The sequence below is a fragment of the Anoplophora glabripennis genome, unplaced genomic scaffold (genome assembly GCF_000390285.2).
Source record: "Anoplophora glabripennis isolate ALB-LARVAE unplaced genomic scaffold, Agla_2.0 scaffold77, whole genome shotgun sequence".
Taxonomy (NCBI): Eukaryota; Metazoa; Arthropoda; class Insecta; order Coleoptera; family Cerambycidae; genus Anoplophora; species Anoplophora glabripennis.
In genome coordinates this window covers 128,817-146,997 of record NW_019416717.1, presented here as the reverse complement: position 1 = coordinate 146,997, position 18,181 = coordinate 128,817, and the positions used below count along the sequence as shown (strand labels likewise).

General features: G+C 32.2%; 1 protein-coding gene across 1 annotated transcript in view; it reads left to right on the top strand.

Annotated features, from left to right (window-relative positions):
- LOC111691270 overlaps positions 1-18,181 on the top strand; it is a 68,013-nt gene that overhangs the window by 9,577 nt on the left and 40,255 nt on the right. The gene's annotated exons all lie outside the window — the stretch shown is intronic.

Genomic DNA, 18,181 nt, shown 5'->3' with positions numbered 1-18,181 from the left:
TTGGAAATTTTCGTAAAAATTCTATTTAAAAAATTTTATTTTGTCGCTCTGTATCTCGAAAACAACAGGAGATATACATATAGATCATAAGACAAAAAATTCTTATTTTTGTCGTACTATCACCCCCTGAATTTACGGAAGCTCTTTCTGAAACACCCTGTATGTACGTCATATTTTTAAATAAGGTACAAAGACTATTGGCCTATAGTCCTTTGTTTTTGAGATATGCGGTTTCACAATGGTCATTATTATAAGTTTTTGATCATCACTGGATCTTGCAAATACCTTTTAGGGACACCCTGTATATATGTAGTTAAATATTAAAATTTAAAAATATACAGGGTGTTTCAGTTCAGGTGAATCAAATTTTAACCACAAATAGAATTCAATAAATAATTCAGAATTGCCTTATGTCTAAGTCTAAGTCTCACCGTTTTCACTCTACAGGGTCGTATTGGTTGGTTTTTATTTATTATTTATGAAATCTTTGGTATGCTCATAACAGATTGATTCAAATTTGGTGTCGTGTTAACATTTACACATATGCATAATTTACTGTAAAATTTACAAATTTTTGTAGGTAAGTGTGTAGGAATGGGTAGTAAAGTGGGATTTTTTACCCCAACTTCTACGCCAATGATCTAATAATCATTTGGGATTCATTTTTAGATTCCGTGGGCAATTCTACATAAAAAAGGTATATTTGTTGAAAATCGTATAGTGTATCATTTTGCCGAAAATCTCAGTTGAATGGGAGACTGTTCTTCTGATAAGAAATTTAGTTTCTTAAGGATAGAAAATAAATTTTAAATTAATATTAGATAATATGTCTTTATATCGACAAAACGACTGGTAAATTCTAAATATAATCTCTTGTGTATTATTTATTGCATTCGTAATGTAGGGTGAAAAATCCCGTTTTACTACCCATTCCACCCATTCCTACACCACTGATCTACAAAAATTCGTAAATTTTACAGTAAATTATGCATATGTGTAAACCACACCAAATTTGAATCAATTTGTTATAAGCGTACCAAAGATTTCATAAATAATATGATTTTAAAAACCAACCAATACGACCCTGTACAGTGAAAACGGTTAGACTTAGACCCTTGCTTCATAAGACAATTCTGAATTATTTCTTGAGTTCTATTTGTGGTTAAAGTTTGATTCACCCGAACTGAAACACCCTGTATAAATAGGTACTATTGTTGATATGGTGGAAAATATACTGTTTTTGAGAAAAATGCAACTGACAGAATCAAAGTCAACAAATTTCTGCTCCATAATATACAGAGTGTCTAGAAGCGATTGGTAGCTTGCTTGGATGAAAATGGAAAAATTTGTTTAAAGGCAGCGGAAGCTTTTTAAACAAACAAAACTGTACAAAGCTACAGATCGATCTAAATCGGTGAAATACTTTAAATGTGTAAAATTCAAGTCGGTTGATTTTTTGTAAAAAAATATGCCTTCTCAGAGATTTCAGTTATTATTTGAAACAAACTTTTACATAATAATATACGCCATACAACAATAAAACCGAACTAAATAAAAAGTTAGCTCATAAATGGTCAAAAATTAGCTGCACTAGCGTATTTAGCACTTTCAAAAACTTAACTGTACTAAATTTCAATGCACCATGCTGTTTTTTTGGACCAAAAATTACCAAATTTGATTTAAAAATTTTTTATTTGATTGTATGTTAAAAACAAAAAAAATTGTATTCTGTCAGTTCCTGAATTTATGGCATCTTTTCCCAAAACACCCTGTATAACTTCTATTGTATTAATTTTCTATTTACATTATTTTTCCACAAATTGTTATTATACCTTTTATAACCGTGTAATCTTACGTTTCACCAATATTTAAGACTAGCTCAACGTTCCTCAGTTTCCTTCTGATTCCATGCACTCATTATAATGTAGATGTAGGTAATTTTTATCGTGATACAATACTTTAGAACTAAAAACGGAGCGGTATCACCCCAGGTCCATGCTTTACAAGCCAGTCTACCTCAGAGGTAGACAACCGAACACAATGCACAACGAGGCGTTAATTCCAGTGGTAAGACCACCGCCAAGTCCTCCTCCTGAGCCTCCAGCACCTCCAGTGCCTGAACCGCCAGCAGCACCAGTTGAAGAAGTGGTGGAAGAACCGCAAGAACCTGAAGAAAGTGAAGAAGCTGCTGAAAACGTGCAGAGACTTCCGCTGTTGATTGCTAGGTAGGTGTACGATAAGAAACCACCAGTTTTTGGTTCAAGATCCTTATTTTTCCTTCTATATGTAGTTCCAAAGTTAGTCTTGATAGTAATAACATTATTTTACATTCAACTTGCAACCATTTGTGTGTCGGTGACAGATACAGGATCGTCGTCCCCCCAGAAGCCACCAGAGATGTCCTGTCTGGAAGAGTACCGTATTTGCTGGTAGAAAACGATGGGATGACATTGTTCAAGCCCGTTCATCTTTTCTCTGCTCTGAAGCTGTGCAAAGATAAAATTGAACTTTTGGAAGACTTCAGTTGCTTGGGGGCTCACGAGAGGGTGCTGGATAAAAAATCGCCCAGGAAAAGGAAAGGATTGGGATATAGGAGGAAATATGTGTCGCCGGAACTGATTGGCCAAGGGATTTTTGTAAGGAATGCATGAGGAATCATTTTCAGTGAATGTGTATATTTATTTCATTTACTTTATCATTGTTTAGCCAATAAGGCTACTACGCCCTTGAGACATTTCATTCGTGAAGATTTATGTTTCGAATGATCTGGTTAATAGTCTTGGTCTTACAATGCTCATATGAAAACAGAACTGATTAGTTTAATACCTCACATTTTTAGTGGTTCAATATTAACCTCAAGTATTTCCTGTCATTAATATTGAAAGGAAACCACAAATAAATTGAATATGACCATTTGAATATTTTATAATTTAATCATATCTATAACCTTTACTTAATGATATCTAACTATTAGTTTTTACATGCAATACCAGTTTGTGACTGAAAAATTCGTTCCAAATATATATTTTACAATTTATATGTCTATTTACAGTAGACTTAAAGTTGACTTTATACCTTTGGCTAATGCTTCTCACATGCATTTCGAAAATAGTCCTAACGAGTGAGAAAAGGTCCAAAACGACACGTGGCAGGTGACAAACGGTATCGTTAAATAGGCGGTGACAACGGAATCATCTTCTATTTTCATCAACGGAATGATGTATGAACAGCGACGCTGAATCAGGTACTCAGCCAAATACCCAATAAATATATACTGCAATCAAATAAATACTACGCGTAGCATAAATTTGGAATATTATGGGACAATTTGTAATTATGTCGTGATTTGATTATAATAATCGTCCTTTGGCACTGGTTTCGGTAACAACACTTAACCATTTGTCAGATGTATCACATGATAGGGACAATTTGTACCCAAATATTTTGTATTAAATTTGTTCGAGATGACTAGTTTTACAATTATTAGCTATTTATATGCTAGAATATAATAGATTTATTCGAATACGCAGAACGTTGATAAACTTTTGAAATTATATGAGTATATTATCGGAAAATAAAAATTTTTGAAAATTTCGCATTTGTAATAATAGTCAACGGAAATTACGTCTTTCCATAACATTGTTCATTTACGAAAAAAACGACATTTTCATATCTTGTTGCAATGTTTACTATGACAATTTATGATGTTTCTATTGCCTATCTACCAAAGTTTGACGATACTCCTGCAGTATTCAGAACGCTGTAAAAGCGAATGAAATTCCTGCAGCGTCCATTAATTATAGACCTCTAATAGAAAACCTGTCTGTGGCAGTCTGCGATCTATTCCGCTCCTGAGGCTTGTTTTGTTATCAAAGAGAACAGAAAACAGGAAAATTTACTTCTTGAGAAATATTATACAGGCACTTAAGTTGATATTACACATAAAATGCCGACAATGTCTCGTAGCAAAAAATGTAGTTCCAGCAATAGTCGTGGTTAACTTTTACAAAAAAGAATAATACGAATAATTTTGACGTACACTTGCAACAACCCATATTTTTCTGCAACACTGAATTCATTAATTAGACAATTTGAATTTCGTTAAGGGGCATGTTATTAGGTCGCAAATGTTATTATCAATTATAGTAAAAAATTAAATTACCTGTACTAACATTGTTGGTTAATATTGTTCCCGTTAGTGTAAACATTTGAGGATCAATAGTTGTACCTATTCTTTTTACCAATTTTAACTGCGGATAACTAAGATACTTACTTTATCTTACAAAAGTATTTGCTTAAAACTGAGAATAACTAATCTGAAACCATGAATCTATAAATGTATTCTTTTTAGTCTTAGTTACTTCATTTCGTCTTCTTACCTAACTTTTAGTCTTAGTGTCAGAAGTAAGAAAATGATTTCGTAAAAAGAATACAACTAATGTTCATTTTACATTTCATGTGAAAGTTTATAAAAAGAAATGTTGATAGGTTATTTTTGTTGCCAAAAAGTCATCAGTTGAAGTCGAAGGTCTTCCTGGGCGAGGATCATCCTCAATTGACTGACGACCAGTTTTAAATCGTCAAAACCATTCGTAATAACAATAAAAGGCAAAAATTCGCCCAATTGATATACAAATCTGTCAACCAGTGATGGAGATACTGGAAAACACTGTCGCTAAAATCCCGTTAATATCGGCGGTACTGACTAATTTGCAAATTAAAAATTAGCCATTATTAAGTTATTATTATTTTATCTTTAAAGTAGTCTTAAAAAAAGTACTAACTTCACAAAAAAATATAAGAATTTTTTGCTTCAAAAACAATTTTATTTACAATGTAACCATCAAAAGTCAAAAAAAGGATACAGTTCGCAAAAAAATCTACTTCAATGCCTTTTCTAGACTTTTGAGAACTATGGTTTACACTTACATAAATACCTATATGTTTTTGAATTTGTATACCCCAATATCTCGGGAACTAAGCATTTGCAACAAATATTCGTAGGAATTTTCTTCCTATTTTGAAGAGTTCTACCGCTAAGTAAAGTTTGACTTATAAACTAATGTTTATGAAACCAAATGTTGATTAGTGTTTTTATAACATTTTATATTACCTACTTAATTTAAATTTGATATATTTTGTTCCTAAAACAAATGAAACTAAATGTCTTGTAAATATTTTCATCAAACTATTGGGACATTATTTACATTATTTTTTTTCTTAGAAATTAATAATGTCAGTCATTTTCATTTTATTCAAATGTGATAAACTTATTTTAGGTTTAAAAAAATAGTAACTCGAAAATGGTCTGTTTGCCAAATAAAACGCAAAAAAAAAAATTTAATACGAATTTCTAAAATACTCGGTGGCGTGGCTTTGGTTTGGTTTTAAAAACTAACAAAAAAGCTCGAAAAATAAATCGTTTAGGACGTGGGTTCATATGAACGTTTCTTCTTCAAAGTAATCCTAGGAATGACATTCCAAAATTTTTCTAGGTACTTAAGCTACACTACATAAAGGGTGATTCACAGATGGTGACCAAAAATGAAAACAATCTTTGGTGAATTTTAAGGGGTGTCTTTCCTATAAAGTTGTTATCTAGGGCGCTTCGTTAAAAAGATACAGGGTGTTAAACTTTAAAAAATATTTTAATTTTTTTAAATAATTTAAAAATTAATAAGTGAAATAATTTGAAATTGGGCACATGTATGTAAACATTGTCCAAAATGTGAGGGCTTTTCCTAAAATTTACATGCTGGCGGAGATACAGGGTATCAGTGGCATATTTTTCAAAATAAAATAGTACACCATTGCTTTACGGTAACAACCATGGCATTCGGATTCGCTTTTCAATTTTCTACAAATCACTACTCTCTTATGTTTTTCGAAAAAAGCCTGCTTTTCGAGTAAAACTTAAAAAACGAACTAAAAACACAATTCGATATTCGAATAAAATGCGGTTTAAAATTACATAGTAGGCTGCGATAGCAACATTGACATTCTGAGCAGTTAGAAGAAAGGATAAATAATGCTTTTCACAAGATTCAAGCAACAATAAATTTCGAAAAGATGTCGCGTTTGTTTTCATAGAAATGGAGATATTTTTTAGCATTTACTCAATTAAAATCATTAAAACTAAATTTGACAAAAGAATGTTTTAGTCATAACTGCCCCCGGAATAGTCATTTGAAAATGGGCCTTTTTTGCAAAAATGGGATAAATAAATGGAATTTTGCAAAAACTATTTGACCGATCGAGCCCATCCTTTACACATCTCTTAAGGATATAAAAACTCACATTCCGTTTAATTTTGCAATAACTTTTTTGTTTATAAAGCAATTTTAACTTATTAAGTCTCATTTTAAAGATGAGTTTCTCTAGATCAAATCCTATTCTATTGAACTTTTTTGCTAAGATTAATAGTTTTTTTACAATAACGCGTAGAATGAAAAATAACGCATTTTTGACCTATTTGTTGATAAAAAACAGTGACGCTACACTTTTTTCATGACCCATTTGATGAGACGCTTCTTGTATTATCATTCCCAAAACTTTCCAACAATAAAATCACGCCCAGTAATTAATAAATTTCAAAATGTTTCCTTTCCTGGCCTAAAACTGTTAATTACTGATTCTGGATATTATAGATTTGTGGAGAAGTTGATATTTGCAAAATCTTAGCATCGCGTTCTTCCGCAAGACCTAGCGGCTACAAAAAAACAGCCTACTACCCACCACAATACCACCGCGGCCACCGCATGTCTCTTTTCAATTAAAACCATGGGTTTTCTACGTTAGCACCTGCCCTAGTACCGGGGCAGGTGATTTGAGTAAAACACGCGGTTGCAACACACAGAACTTACCTTTCCGTTCAGTATCAAGCAGGTAACCATTGGTGACGTATGTAACCGTTCCGCGTCTTTGTTTTCCAGTTAGTTGTTGGTAGAGCCGGCCGCTGGCCCCCGACGGTTTTGTTTTGTTTGTGCCCCTTTCGATCCTCTTATTCTTCGCGGGATGCTATTTTGGATTTCCACGCTGACGTTCTGATAATGTGAGTACACGAACTGTTTTCTCTGGCCGATTATGGGTCATTGGCAGAAGCGGGAACTCTGCGGACATTTAATTATGTAAGAGGGACATATACGATGGGTTCCAGTTGAATTTTCCTTCCTTAATTTGTTTCTTATGAAGCGCTGTACCCGTACTGTTATCTTGTTATAAATGCCGATGTTAGAAGTTCTAAGATACAGTAATGTGTGATTGTGATACGTTCTGTTGTCTAAATAGTGTATTATTATTCATTAGAGTCTCAAGGTGTGAATATAATAACAATAAGGAAATAGGTCGTATGTTGCGTTAAAAATACAAGCAACAAGGAAGTAGGTATAGTGCAAATTTATTTCGCGTAATTTTTTTCACAAGAATCCACATGCACATTGTAATTGTTCACAGAGATTAGTATTATTTAATTTGTTATTATTCTACACTCAACTCAACAAAATTATATAATATGTAACATACAGATGCAGTCAACGGTGCTTACTTTTCAAAATACACACAAGCCCTCAAAGTCATGTTTTTCATATCTTTGACATGTATCTTTATGACATCTTTTCTAAAACGTATATTTTACAATTGAATTTAATAAAAAGTTTTAATTTTGACCCATATATTCTATAATGTAGTAAAGTGTCTACCCAACAGAATTTTTTGTATGTGCGCTAATGGACAACTGACATAATTTCGTAAAGATTTCACACGATTTTACACAATTCATTTTTCCAAACGTAATAGGTAAGATATTATTTCGCTTAAATCTCTATTCTAAAAGAGGTAAAACCGAGTTTTTAGGTACATTTCATTTATTGTCTCATATATTTGACATTTAGTTTGACGTTTATAATTAATTAATTCAATTTAGGTTCGACCGGCAGTTATTTTTACACAATTATCAAACGAAAATGTACCGTAAGTATTAGAGAGGAGTTCTAGGAGAAATATTATAGAATATAGAGTAACAAAAACTTTTCAATACTGTAAGGTTTTTACAAAATCATGCTTACAGAAAGAAATCTGAATTAATAGTTTAAAATTTGAATTTTTCGTTAAAATCAAATGCAAAATATAAGTTTCAGATACCTATCTCTGAGTTTGTGTAAAACTTGAACAAAAGAAATAAATAAATGTCAATATAACCTAATAGTTTTGTCCTTACAGTTTTCCGAAATTTTAACAAGTTTATTGATTTGTCCTGAAGATATGGATAACTAGCAAAACATCTTTAACTAATTATTATGTTTTCTTATTGTTTGTTTTAGATACTTTGACATTTTAAGTTACTTTGTAGGACTCTCGAACTGGTTCTAAGTTTTTATCACATGTACAGGTTGGTCCATTTTCGATGGGAATTCAGGGTATTTCAGAAACTACTAAATATATGATAAATCTGACACCACGTTCTCGAGCTCGATTTTCATGGCAAACTCGACTGTCAGATCGGAAATTTGCTATCTTCATTTGTTTCTAAGTTACAGGGCGTTTCTCGTCATTGTGACACTTTTTAACATGTCTGTATCTCAGCTGTTAAATAAGTTAGAGTTAAAGTGAAAACTGCTCAAGACTAATTCTTTGGCGTAGAATTGAATGCCGGTATTAGATTTTTAGTAGATCTTAAGATTTCGGAGTTATGACCCAAAGTTATATTTTTTTAAATGGAAATCGTAGCTGACCATGGCCTAAAAAAATAGAGATTTTTTTCCGCTTTTCAGCAATATATCACATGCTATAGTTATTTTTACAAACACGGGAGATACGGGGTGTTTTATATATAAATTATATTTTTTTTTCCTTTTTAATATGACCGGCTATGAAAATACAGATAAAACTATAATTCTTACTTTTACAAAAGTCATATCTGTTGTAAAAATATGACATTTATTTTAAATGCACAACATATACTCGTGTGATAATATAATACTAACGAAATTTTAGGAGATAGGTGGATAGGAACAAACGGACCGATCAGATGGCCAGCTAGGTTACCTGATTTGAGTCCGTTGGACTTTTTCCTTTGGGGTTTTCTAAAAGACATTATATTTAAAATTCCTTTTAATAATATTTCAAATACCTATACATTTAATGAATGCTACCCGAAGCGTTGCCAGAAGATGCGTGAAATGTGTGACAGTTGAGGGACGGCAATTTGAACATTTAGCTATCATTTTTGAAAGTTTTTATTGATGTAGGTACTTACTATTGTTTAATTTACGTTTAATATTGTAACTTCAGTTGAAGTGGAATAAAAATTTGAAAACTCTGTCTTTTCTTATCTGTAATATATATTTTAAATAAACGTCATATTTTTACAACAGATATGAGTTTTGTAAAAGTAAGAATTATAGTTTTGTATGTATTTTCATAGCCAGCCATATTAAAATGTAAAAAAGGATCGAATTTATATATAAAACACCCCGTATCTTCTGTGTTTGGAAAAATAACTATAGCATGTGGTATATTGCTGAAAAGCAAAAAAAAATCTCCATTTTTTTAGGTCATAACCAGCTACGATTTCCATTTAAAAAATTATAACTTTGGGTCATAACTCCGGAATCTTAAGACTTACTAAAAATCTAATACCGGCATTCAATTCTACGCCAAAGAATTAGTCTTGAGCAGGTTTCACTTTAACTCTAACTTATTTAACAGCTGAGATACAGACATGTCCAAAAGTGTCACAATAACGAGAAACGCCCTGTATCTCAGAAACAAATGAAGATAGCAAATTTCTGATTTGACAGTCGAGTTTGCCATGAAAATCGAGCTCGAGAACGTGGTATCAGATTTATCATATCTTTAGTAGTTTCTGAGATACCCTGAAATCCCATCGAAAATGGACCAGCCTGTACAGTCCGGTCCTGCCTAAATGTAATGCCTTTCATGTCGGTTGTAAATGCAAATATGCACTTTGCAATTGTTTCAACCTTCTATTCTTTCGAATAAAAAAATATACCTACTACCACTATATACATGAACATGTAATTACCCGTTTTGCAAATCAACTAAACGAAGAAAAAGACTTCTGCGTACTTTTAATTAATTATTAATCCCATATAATTAATCACCTCTGTATGTAAATCTGTTTTCTTATATATTATCGATTATTACCTTTTTTATTGAATGTGTGAAAATGGTTGTTTGATTATTTTTATGCGGACTTGCGCTAGACCTATAATAATCCATTAATTACATCAAGGTTTCCATTAAAACAAAAATGCGACAGGGGAAGAATAGGAGAATAATTTAAGAACAACACGCACCTAAATTTATTGCCCCTTCAAACTTATCTCTTCTTTAATCAGTAAAAAAAAGTTAATAGAGTTTTGATCCATAGATGTTTATCTATGTAGGTCACAGAAATTTGGAATTTTCCAGGGAATTTAATGAATATTATATGCCAGTTTCCTTGATTCGAAATTATTTAGAAATATCTTTCAAATTCATCCAAGACATTCAACATATGTGTGAGGTTCTTTTTTTAAGTGTCAGCTGTTCATTATTATTGTAAAATATTTTCATCTGTTTCACGGCAACAGTCATAGTTGTATATAATAGCATTCCACATTATACCAAGATTGAATGTTATCTAACTGTAACTTCTGGTGTAGGAATATCTCCTATTGCTATTTCCATAATCAATCGCAAATATGTCTCTCTATAATGTATCATCTGTTGGTTACGTACTTTTTCGACAAATTCGTATTGCAATAATTAATAATATTTTACAGACATTAAAAAACTTGTTTTGCATTTTGTGACGGTGTAGAAATTCAAATATAACTACAAATAATTTTCAACTAAAGAATGTCGATAGACTAATTTGAAGAACTTGATACTTTACAAGAATAAAAAATTATCTATCATTTAAGAAATTAACATCGGCAACTGTTAACAGTTCTAGTAGCTTTAAGCTGACGCACATCTATAATTCTCAATACTTAACAAATTGTTTGGTTATCTCAAATTAAGTAGGAACTTATTTGTGTCCATTAAAGTTATTAACTAAAGTTAAAGACTAGTAACCAGTAATTTAACAAAAACATGCCAGTATTCTATAAAAACCTGTTGTCTTTAAACAAACCATTCCATTCTTGATTACTATTTCAGTGGTCTATGTTAATACTTTTTATAGAGATAATAGCCCAACTTGAAGTAAAATTTGTTGCCAAAATTCAACACGATAATCCTTATCGTAATTTCTGTAATTCTAATTCTAATATGCAAGACTTTTGATGTCAATTTGCCTAATCAGAATAAGAAACTAATACATACATCGTACAAACAATCAAACAAACAGTAAGAGACGTATCAAGCTCGCTTTATTTCAGGATACGGTTACGATTTAAATTACAAATGAATGACCATGAAATATGTGAGTGTGTTACTGAAAAGGAAAACAAAAGATCTGTTGATATATCTCAATAATACTTTAATTTTCTTAAAAGCTGTATGATGTTGTTATGAATTTCTTTGTCGTAATTTCGAAACTGAGGCGTTTCCTACAAATGTGTCATATAGAGATACAGGGTGGTCCGTTTTACATGGCTCACAATTGGCATCTGATAAACCGTGCAGATTGGATTAAATTAGAAAAGAGTTGCACCTTTTCAGTCATTAAAAAAAAAACAGATCAAAGATATCTGCTGCCGTTCCTGAAATATTATGTTTAGAAAATGCCATCTAGCGTCCTTAGAAAGAGCTGAAATTTGGTACTGGGGAATAAGACGACACGAGCAATCCATTTTCGTCGAAAGAAAATTTCTACAGCCACTAGTTTCATTATGCAACATTCAATTTTTTTTTTCTTACGGGCGCCATATTGGATCTTAACAGTAACAGATAGAGGATAAAATTACGAACACGTGAATATGTAACACTACTATTTTATTAGAAGAATAACCCATAAAATTAAAGAAATTCAATAATTTATTTAAAAAATTAATGAAATCTAGTTGTTCTCGACGTAAAACAAAAATGAATAACTGAAACTAGTGGCCGTAAATTTTCTTTCGACGAAAATGGATTGCTCGTATCTTCTTATCCCCCGTTACCAAATTTCAGCTCTTTCTGTTGTGAAATAAGGACGCTAGATGGCATTTTCTAAAATCGCTATTTTCAGTTTTTTCACAATATTTCAGGAGCGGCAGCAGATATCTTTGATTTGTTTGGTTTATTTTACTGACCCTGAAAAGGCGCAACTTTTTTCTAATTTGATCCACCCTATATATCGTACGGTTTCTCAGATGCCAATGGTGCGTCATGAAAAACGGACCACCCTGTATAATAAAATATTCTTCACGTGTCTGTTACTAAGAATAATGATAGTTATGAATAATAAAGTGTTTCTGTGGCTATTTCAAAAAATAATCAATTACGTAGAAAGCTAATACAGCTTGTAATATTTAACCACCACATTTGTAATTTCTATCGATATATAATTTATCTGTCTATTTCAAGTGGAAATTACATGTGAAGAAAGTAACAATTTATGTAGTACGCTTTGACTTATTCAAAGTAGTTTTAAAACTTAACTTTTTAGAAATTTTGTAATTCAAACATTTTTTTAAATCGGAACTCAAATTCTATTTTACAATTATTTTGTGTTTCAAAACAGTGGTCATAATATTTTCCAGTTTTGTCAATGTTGACTATAAGATACATTTTTATCGTTGCCCTGAATGAATGCGTGTTTTACTCTGACTCAGAACATTGCCATGTTTTAATTATATTTTATCAGCGGAAACAATTTTATCAAAAAATAATTATGTTCAACTACAATTTCCTTTGTCCTTGGGATGAACTTATTGCTTTCCCTGGTACGTTTGTAAAATACGTTTTCTGGTGTTGCTAATTTTAAAACAGTCTTAAAGCGAAAGAGCTGACCCAAGTCCTCAGTATATTAATTTGATGTAAAATATAATTTATGCCAAGATTGGCCAGAGATAACAGTGAATACAAGAACGGGTACGTACATAAATAGAGGTTACGACCGGCAGATATTTATAAACTTGTTTACATTTTTCAGTAAATGAATTATTTATTATAAATTGGATTTGCCAGGTATGCATTTTTTCGTTAGTACTATTTGGATAGATTTATTTCTTTGTTTTAGATAATACGTAGCTTCTCTACACGGACTTTTTACTGATTTTTTATCATAGAGAAGTTATTTCTACCAAGGAACGAAATTTTTATTCTCTACCAAATCCAAAATAATTGATAGTAACAAGTGGCAATACTTTCGCTTGCAAGATGTCTGATCCAACAAAACTGTGGCCCCCAAAAGTATCACAAACCTACTTCCGTCGCTTGACAACATCAAGTAGGTGATTTGTGGCACGAATACTCTTAAATTTGTGAATCGCATGAGAAATATTAACAATGGGCAAACACTTAATGTCTATAAAACCGTTAATGTCTTAACCCCAAGTTCGTTTTCCTTTAACCAACCTACTTCTGCAGGCGATTCTATCAGGTTTCTAAAGAGAAATCCCAGGCTCGATACGCACTCTATTGATTCGTGTATTAAGTACTCTGTTTCGGGTCGATGGATAATTAAAATCATGATGGGACGGAAATTGCTTGAGGAAGGACAGACTCTTATCGGTAGCTTAATTCATGTTGCTTTCTCATATCCGTTTTTTTATTCCAGTCCTTATTTTCGTCGATAAATTATGACGTGACTTGAGAGGTAAATGGTGTTTCGAGGAAAATGTTAATTACAACGAATTATACCAGTTGGACAATAAATGATTGTCACTTGAGTCGGTAAGATACTCAAGCAGCAATACCTAATGTACCACACTTGTGCCACCGTTTTACGTGTTACAATAAATTATCCAATTTACTGGCGAAATTTAAGGTTACCAACTTTTAGGATAAAAATCAGTCTTGATAAAAGTAAACGACAAACTATATCATAACCAGTATCTATAACTCACGACTAACTTGACTACAATTAGTAACATGTACAGGGTAGGAAAGTATGTACCGATGGTCTATCTGAAGTTACGTGAGAGCGATAACCGCCCGTTTCGCCCTTCCACAAATAAGATCCACTTCTTATTTGAGGAAGGGCGAAATGGGCGTTGACTATTAGACGCCTTCATTATAGCCATCCTTGTCCATCACATGGATTTCTATGGCTTACTTTATCGCTCTCACGTAACTTCTGATAGACCATCGGTACTTTCCTACACTGTATACAAAAACTAGGCTTTTAAGTAATTAGAATAAAAATTGTAGATTCAAGAAGAATTATGGAGCTTTTCTCAAATGATTCAAGAACACACCAATTTTATTGCTTCCAAACGTACCACTTCCACCAATAGTGAACGGAGTAGGATGAGCCACTCACCCACTCGCGTCACACCAAATCTAGAGTAGACACCACGCGAAAAATGCTTGAAAATCTATCGACGAGGTTATGAAATCTAACTTATCATAGTGAGTTTTGGTGTAACGTCGTTGTTCACAAAAGTGCCAATGAAAGAAGCTTTGGAGGATGAGAATTTTCCAAAACTGTGCACCAGATGAACTTTGTTCTCACTTGGGGATCAGATTTTTGAAGAAATTCAAGTAACAGCTATGGGTTCACCATTGCCTCCAGCTGTGGCAAATATGGAGGAGAAAACGCGGGAGTCAGCAACGTCAAACTAGATGTATTGGTTCAGATATGTTGACGACATATTTATTGCGATGGATACAACAACATAGAAAGACTCCTAGCAACGTCAATGGAATCATTATAAACTTCGCCGTGGTTATGGAAAAAAATAGTAGCCATCAGAAAGATATGTAAGGTCCAGAAAAAGGAGAAATATCTAGCAGTGTCATATCTATTCTGTATACAAAGATGTATTGCGAATATAAGCTACATCTTAAGGAAACACAATCGTCCACAAGACTTTAACCAAGACAGGGACACATTTTTTCAAGAGGAACTGCAAGAACGATCTACTCTGAGGCCTCGGTTTATACAGCATCTCGTATACATGCGGAAAACTACACATGAGACAAACGGAAAGGAGCACAATTGCCACTTCAAGAACAATGTATGAAAATCTATATGGAGGCAATAGAGATCCAGAAGAATCGTATTAAATTCAATCGAGACGAGAACTAATTGAAATTGACTGATGTCTTCTTGACAGCTTCGTACCATCGTCACCATCTACTGATGATAAACTTATGATAAACATCAAATTCTTCAAATGACACAAGTACCTACAGTCATCACCAAAGAGAATAATTTGAACACATCTAACACAGGATATACAAAATCCAAAAAATCTTAGTTTCTCATTATGAAAAGTCAAAGATAGGAGACCAGAAGACTTACAAAAAGCAGTTCTATTGTTTCCAATTTCTTGGATAACACCCACACACAAAAAAAGTTGTCTGTCTTCATGCGACATATTATATTACCTATAGTATTTCTCCTGATCACGAATTCAGTATCAGAATTGAGCTATCACATCACAGGAATTTCCTAACCTCAAAAAAACAGATAAAAAATAACAAAAATTCACGAAAAAGTGCTACAAAAAATAAAATAAAAAAATTTTCTATATTCAAATGTTCATTTATATGGTTAAGACCCCGCCGAAAGTGAATCCGCGGTCAAAATTGATGGTTCCTTTTCTATCATAAAAAAGACAGGTAAATTAAGGTCAGATATCAGGAATTTTCAAAAAATAACAAATTCACGCCAAATTTGGTACACAGGGGTTTTCGGGGTCGTTGATCACGGATCCGAGGCCAATTTTGCAAAATTCAAGATGGCTGATTACGAATTGCCAAATTCATTTTGTAATATTTTTGTTTACTTTATAACCTTTATTTTATAAATTTTTATAGTTTATAAAATTGATAAAAATAGAGAAAATTTCAAAGTTATATGTGAAGATTTAGAATTCCTTTATTCTTTGACTTTTCAATACACTCTTTGTGACGAAAGATGAACTAATCAATAAACTCATAAAAATTATTGTCTAGTGAACTATTTTATCAACCTGTAAACTAAACCAAGGAATACAATTTATGAAATGTAGTGAGATTTTCAATGAGGATCTTACTTTTCTCTGTAAAACTTCAATAGGCGGTCTCAGATGATGGCTAAAATTGATTAAAAGGCGGATACTAATTAACGTACCTTAGTTGATAGCATCTATACAGATCCACGAGGATGAGCGTCTACCTAAAAAAATTCTCATATAATCGCAAAATATCGTGGCAAAATTTACAATTCTAATTTGATATTAAAGTCAGAAGATTCGTTTTCTAAAGTCAAAGATTTCTACTCTTTTTACTTCTTTAGTAATAAATTTCTAGTAACTGCCAATTTTTGTCTAGCTCTGTCTTCTGCGAGAAATATGAGATATTCAACTGCATTCACTTTGAAGGAAAGAATCTTAGGTACCCAAAAGTGTATTTATATTTATTTGGGTTGGGTTCCATTTGTTTACCACTCAATTATTTGTATAAAGACCAATTTTGTGTATTTAAAACTCGATATAAGTGTTTGGAAAGCATGCGGATACTTAAAATTGAAATTTAAATAATAGAAACTGTCTAACATCAGGTAGAAGCCTCGAAAGCTCAAAACGACTGGTTCTAGAAAAGTCAGTCTGTGTAATAAATGCAGAAGTGAGCAAATATGACACGAAGGTCGGAAGTTTTAGGAATGTCGACGGGACAGTGACATCAGTTCTTACTTTTAAATCGCTTTCAAATGTTTGCATTGAAATAAGGATCCACTAATTACGTATTCTAAAAGCATATCCAGTGAAAACTTCTCTTAATCAAAGTCAACATAAATCTACAGCCGCTTCATTAATTAAGTAGGTACTTAACAGGCTATTTTTGTCTAATTAAATCTTTAGTGTTTAAGTTCTAAAACACATGATGAATATTTATACAGAAGATTAAATTTAGAAAAATTACTTGTATCCACAACCATTAACTATTTTCCTATACGCCATCTTGATCATTTAAAATTGATTCGTTTGATGCCTAAATGACCTGTTCTATTAGGAAATACATCAAATTTACTCTTTATCTGAACATTCCACCGTTTCTACCCACTCCAGCTTATTACTTATTTGGTTAAAGATGACTGTGCCGTGCCGTGAATTTCTTTAGGAAAAAACCTTTCGGAAATTTTTCTCAGATATATTTGCTTTATCATGTGAATCTAAAAATAAGTAGCGGTATCCAGAAATACTAGTCTGTTGCCAAATATGAATCACATTTCCGTAATAAACCAACTTTTGGTAAAAAAATAAACAAAACCTGCAGATATTCGTACTAGCTTCTAAGTAGTAATTCGAATGTTTTTCTTTTGCGGAGAGAAAAACAATGTTGGTTTTGGAACGAGGAACTAAGGCAAATGTGTTTTGGATCAGCGCAGCTTCCTAATACCAGAAATGTCAAAGAACCTGTAGCACAATAAACATTTTTTGCTTTGATGATTTTAGTACGTCGTAAATTTGCTCGATAAATGTATTGGCACCGCTCTAGCCATAATGTCCTCGTTAATTTTGCGCGACCTCGGCCAGAAAATGTCTTCTAGAAATAAAAAATTATGTTTAGTCTCGACCGACCAGATTTTGTTATCGCTAACAAGGTGTAAGTACTGAAACTGTGGTATTTTCTTTTCAGGGTTCAAAATAATGTATCTACCTATTACGATTGTCCTTATTAGACAGATAAACGTCAGATTTACTTAAAATGCAGAAATATATTAATGAATTTGTATTGATCTGCTGGAAATAAGAATATAAGTATAGAAAATAATAAAAATGGGAAAAATATCCCTACTCTTACCAAACTTGCTCAATTTTCTTCGCGAATGGTATTAAAATATCACTTCTAAAATGATCAATTCATTTTTTAACGATAAAAACGAATTTGTAAGACAGACATGTGATTACAATTTTATGAAGCCGACAAAGCATGTTTTCTTTTTATCATCGAATAAATCAAATTTTTTATGACAATTAAATCCGATTGGTATCAAAAATGCGTTTTCGATTACTAATATAATAATTAATTATTAATTACACGAGAACAATTAGAAATATGTAAAATTTTCAAGATAAGATAAACTTGAAACCCTTATTTT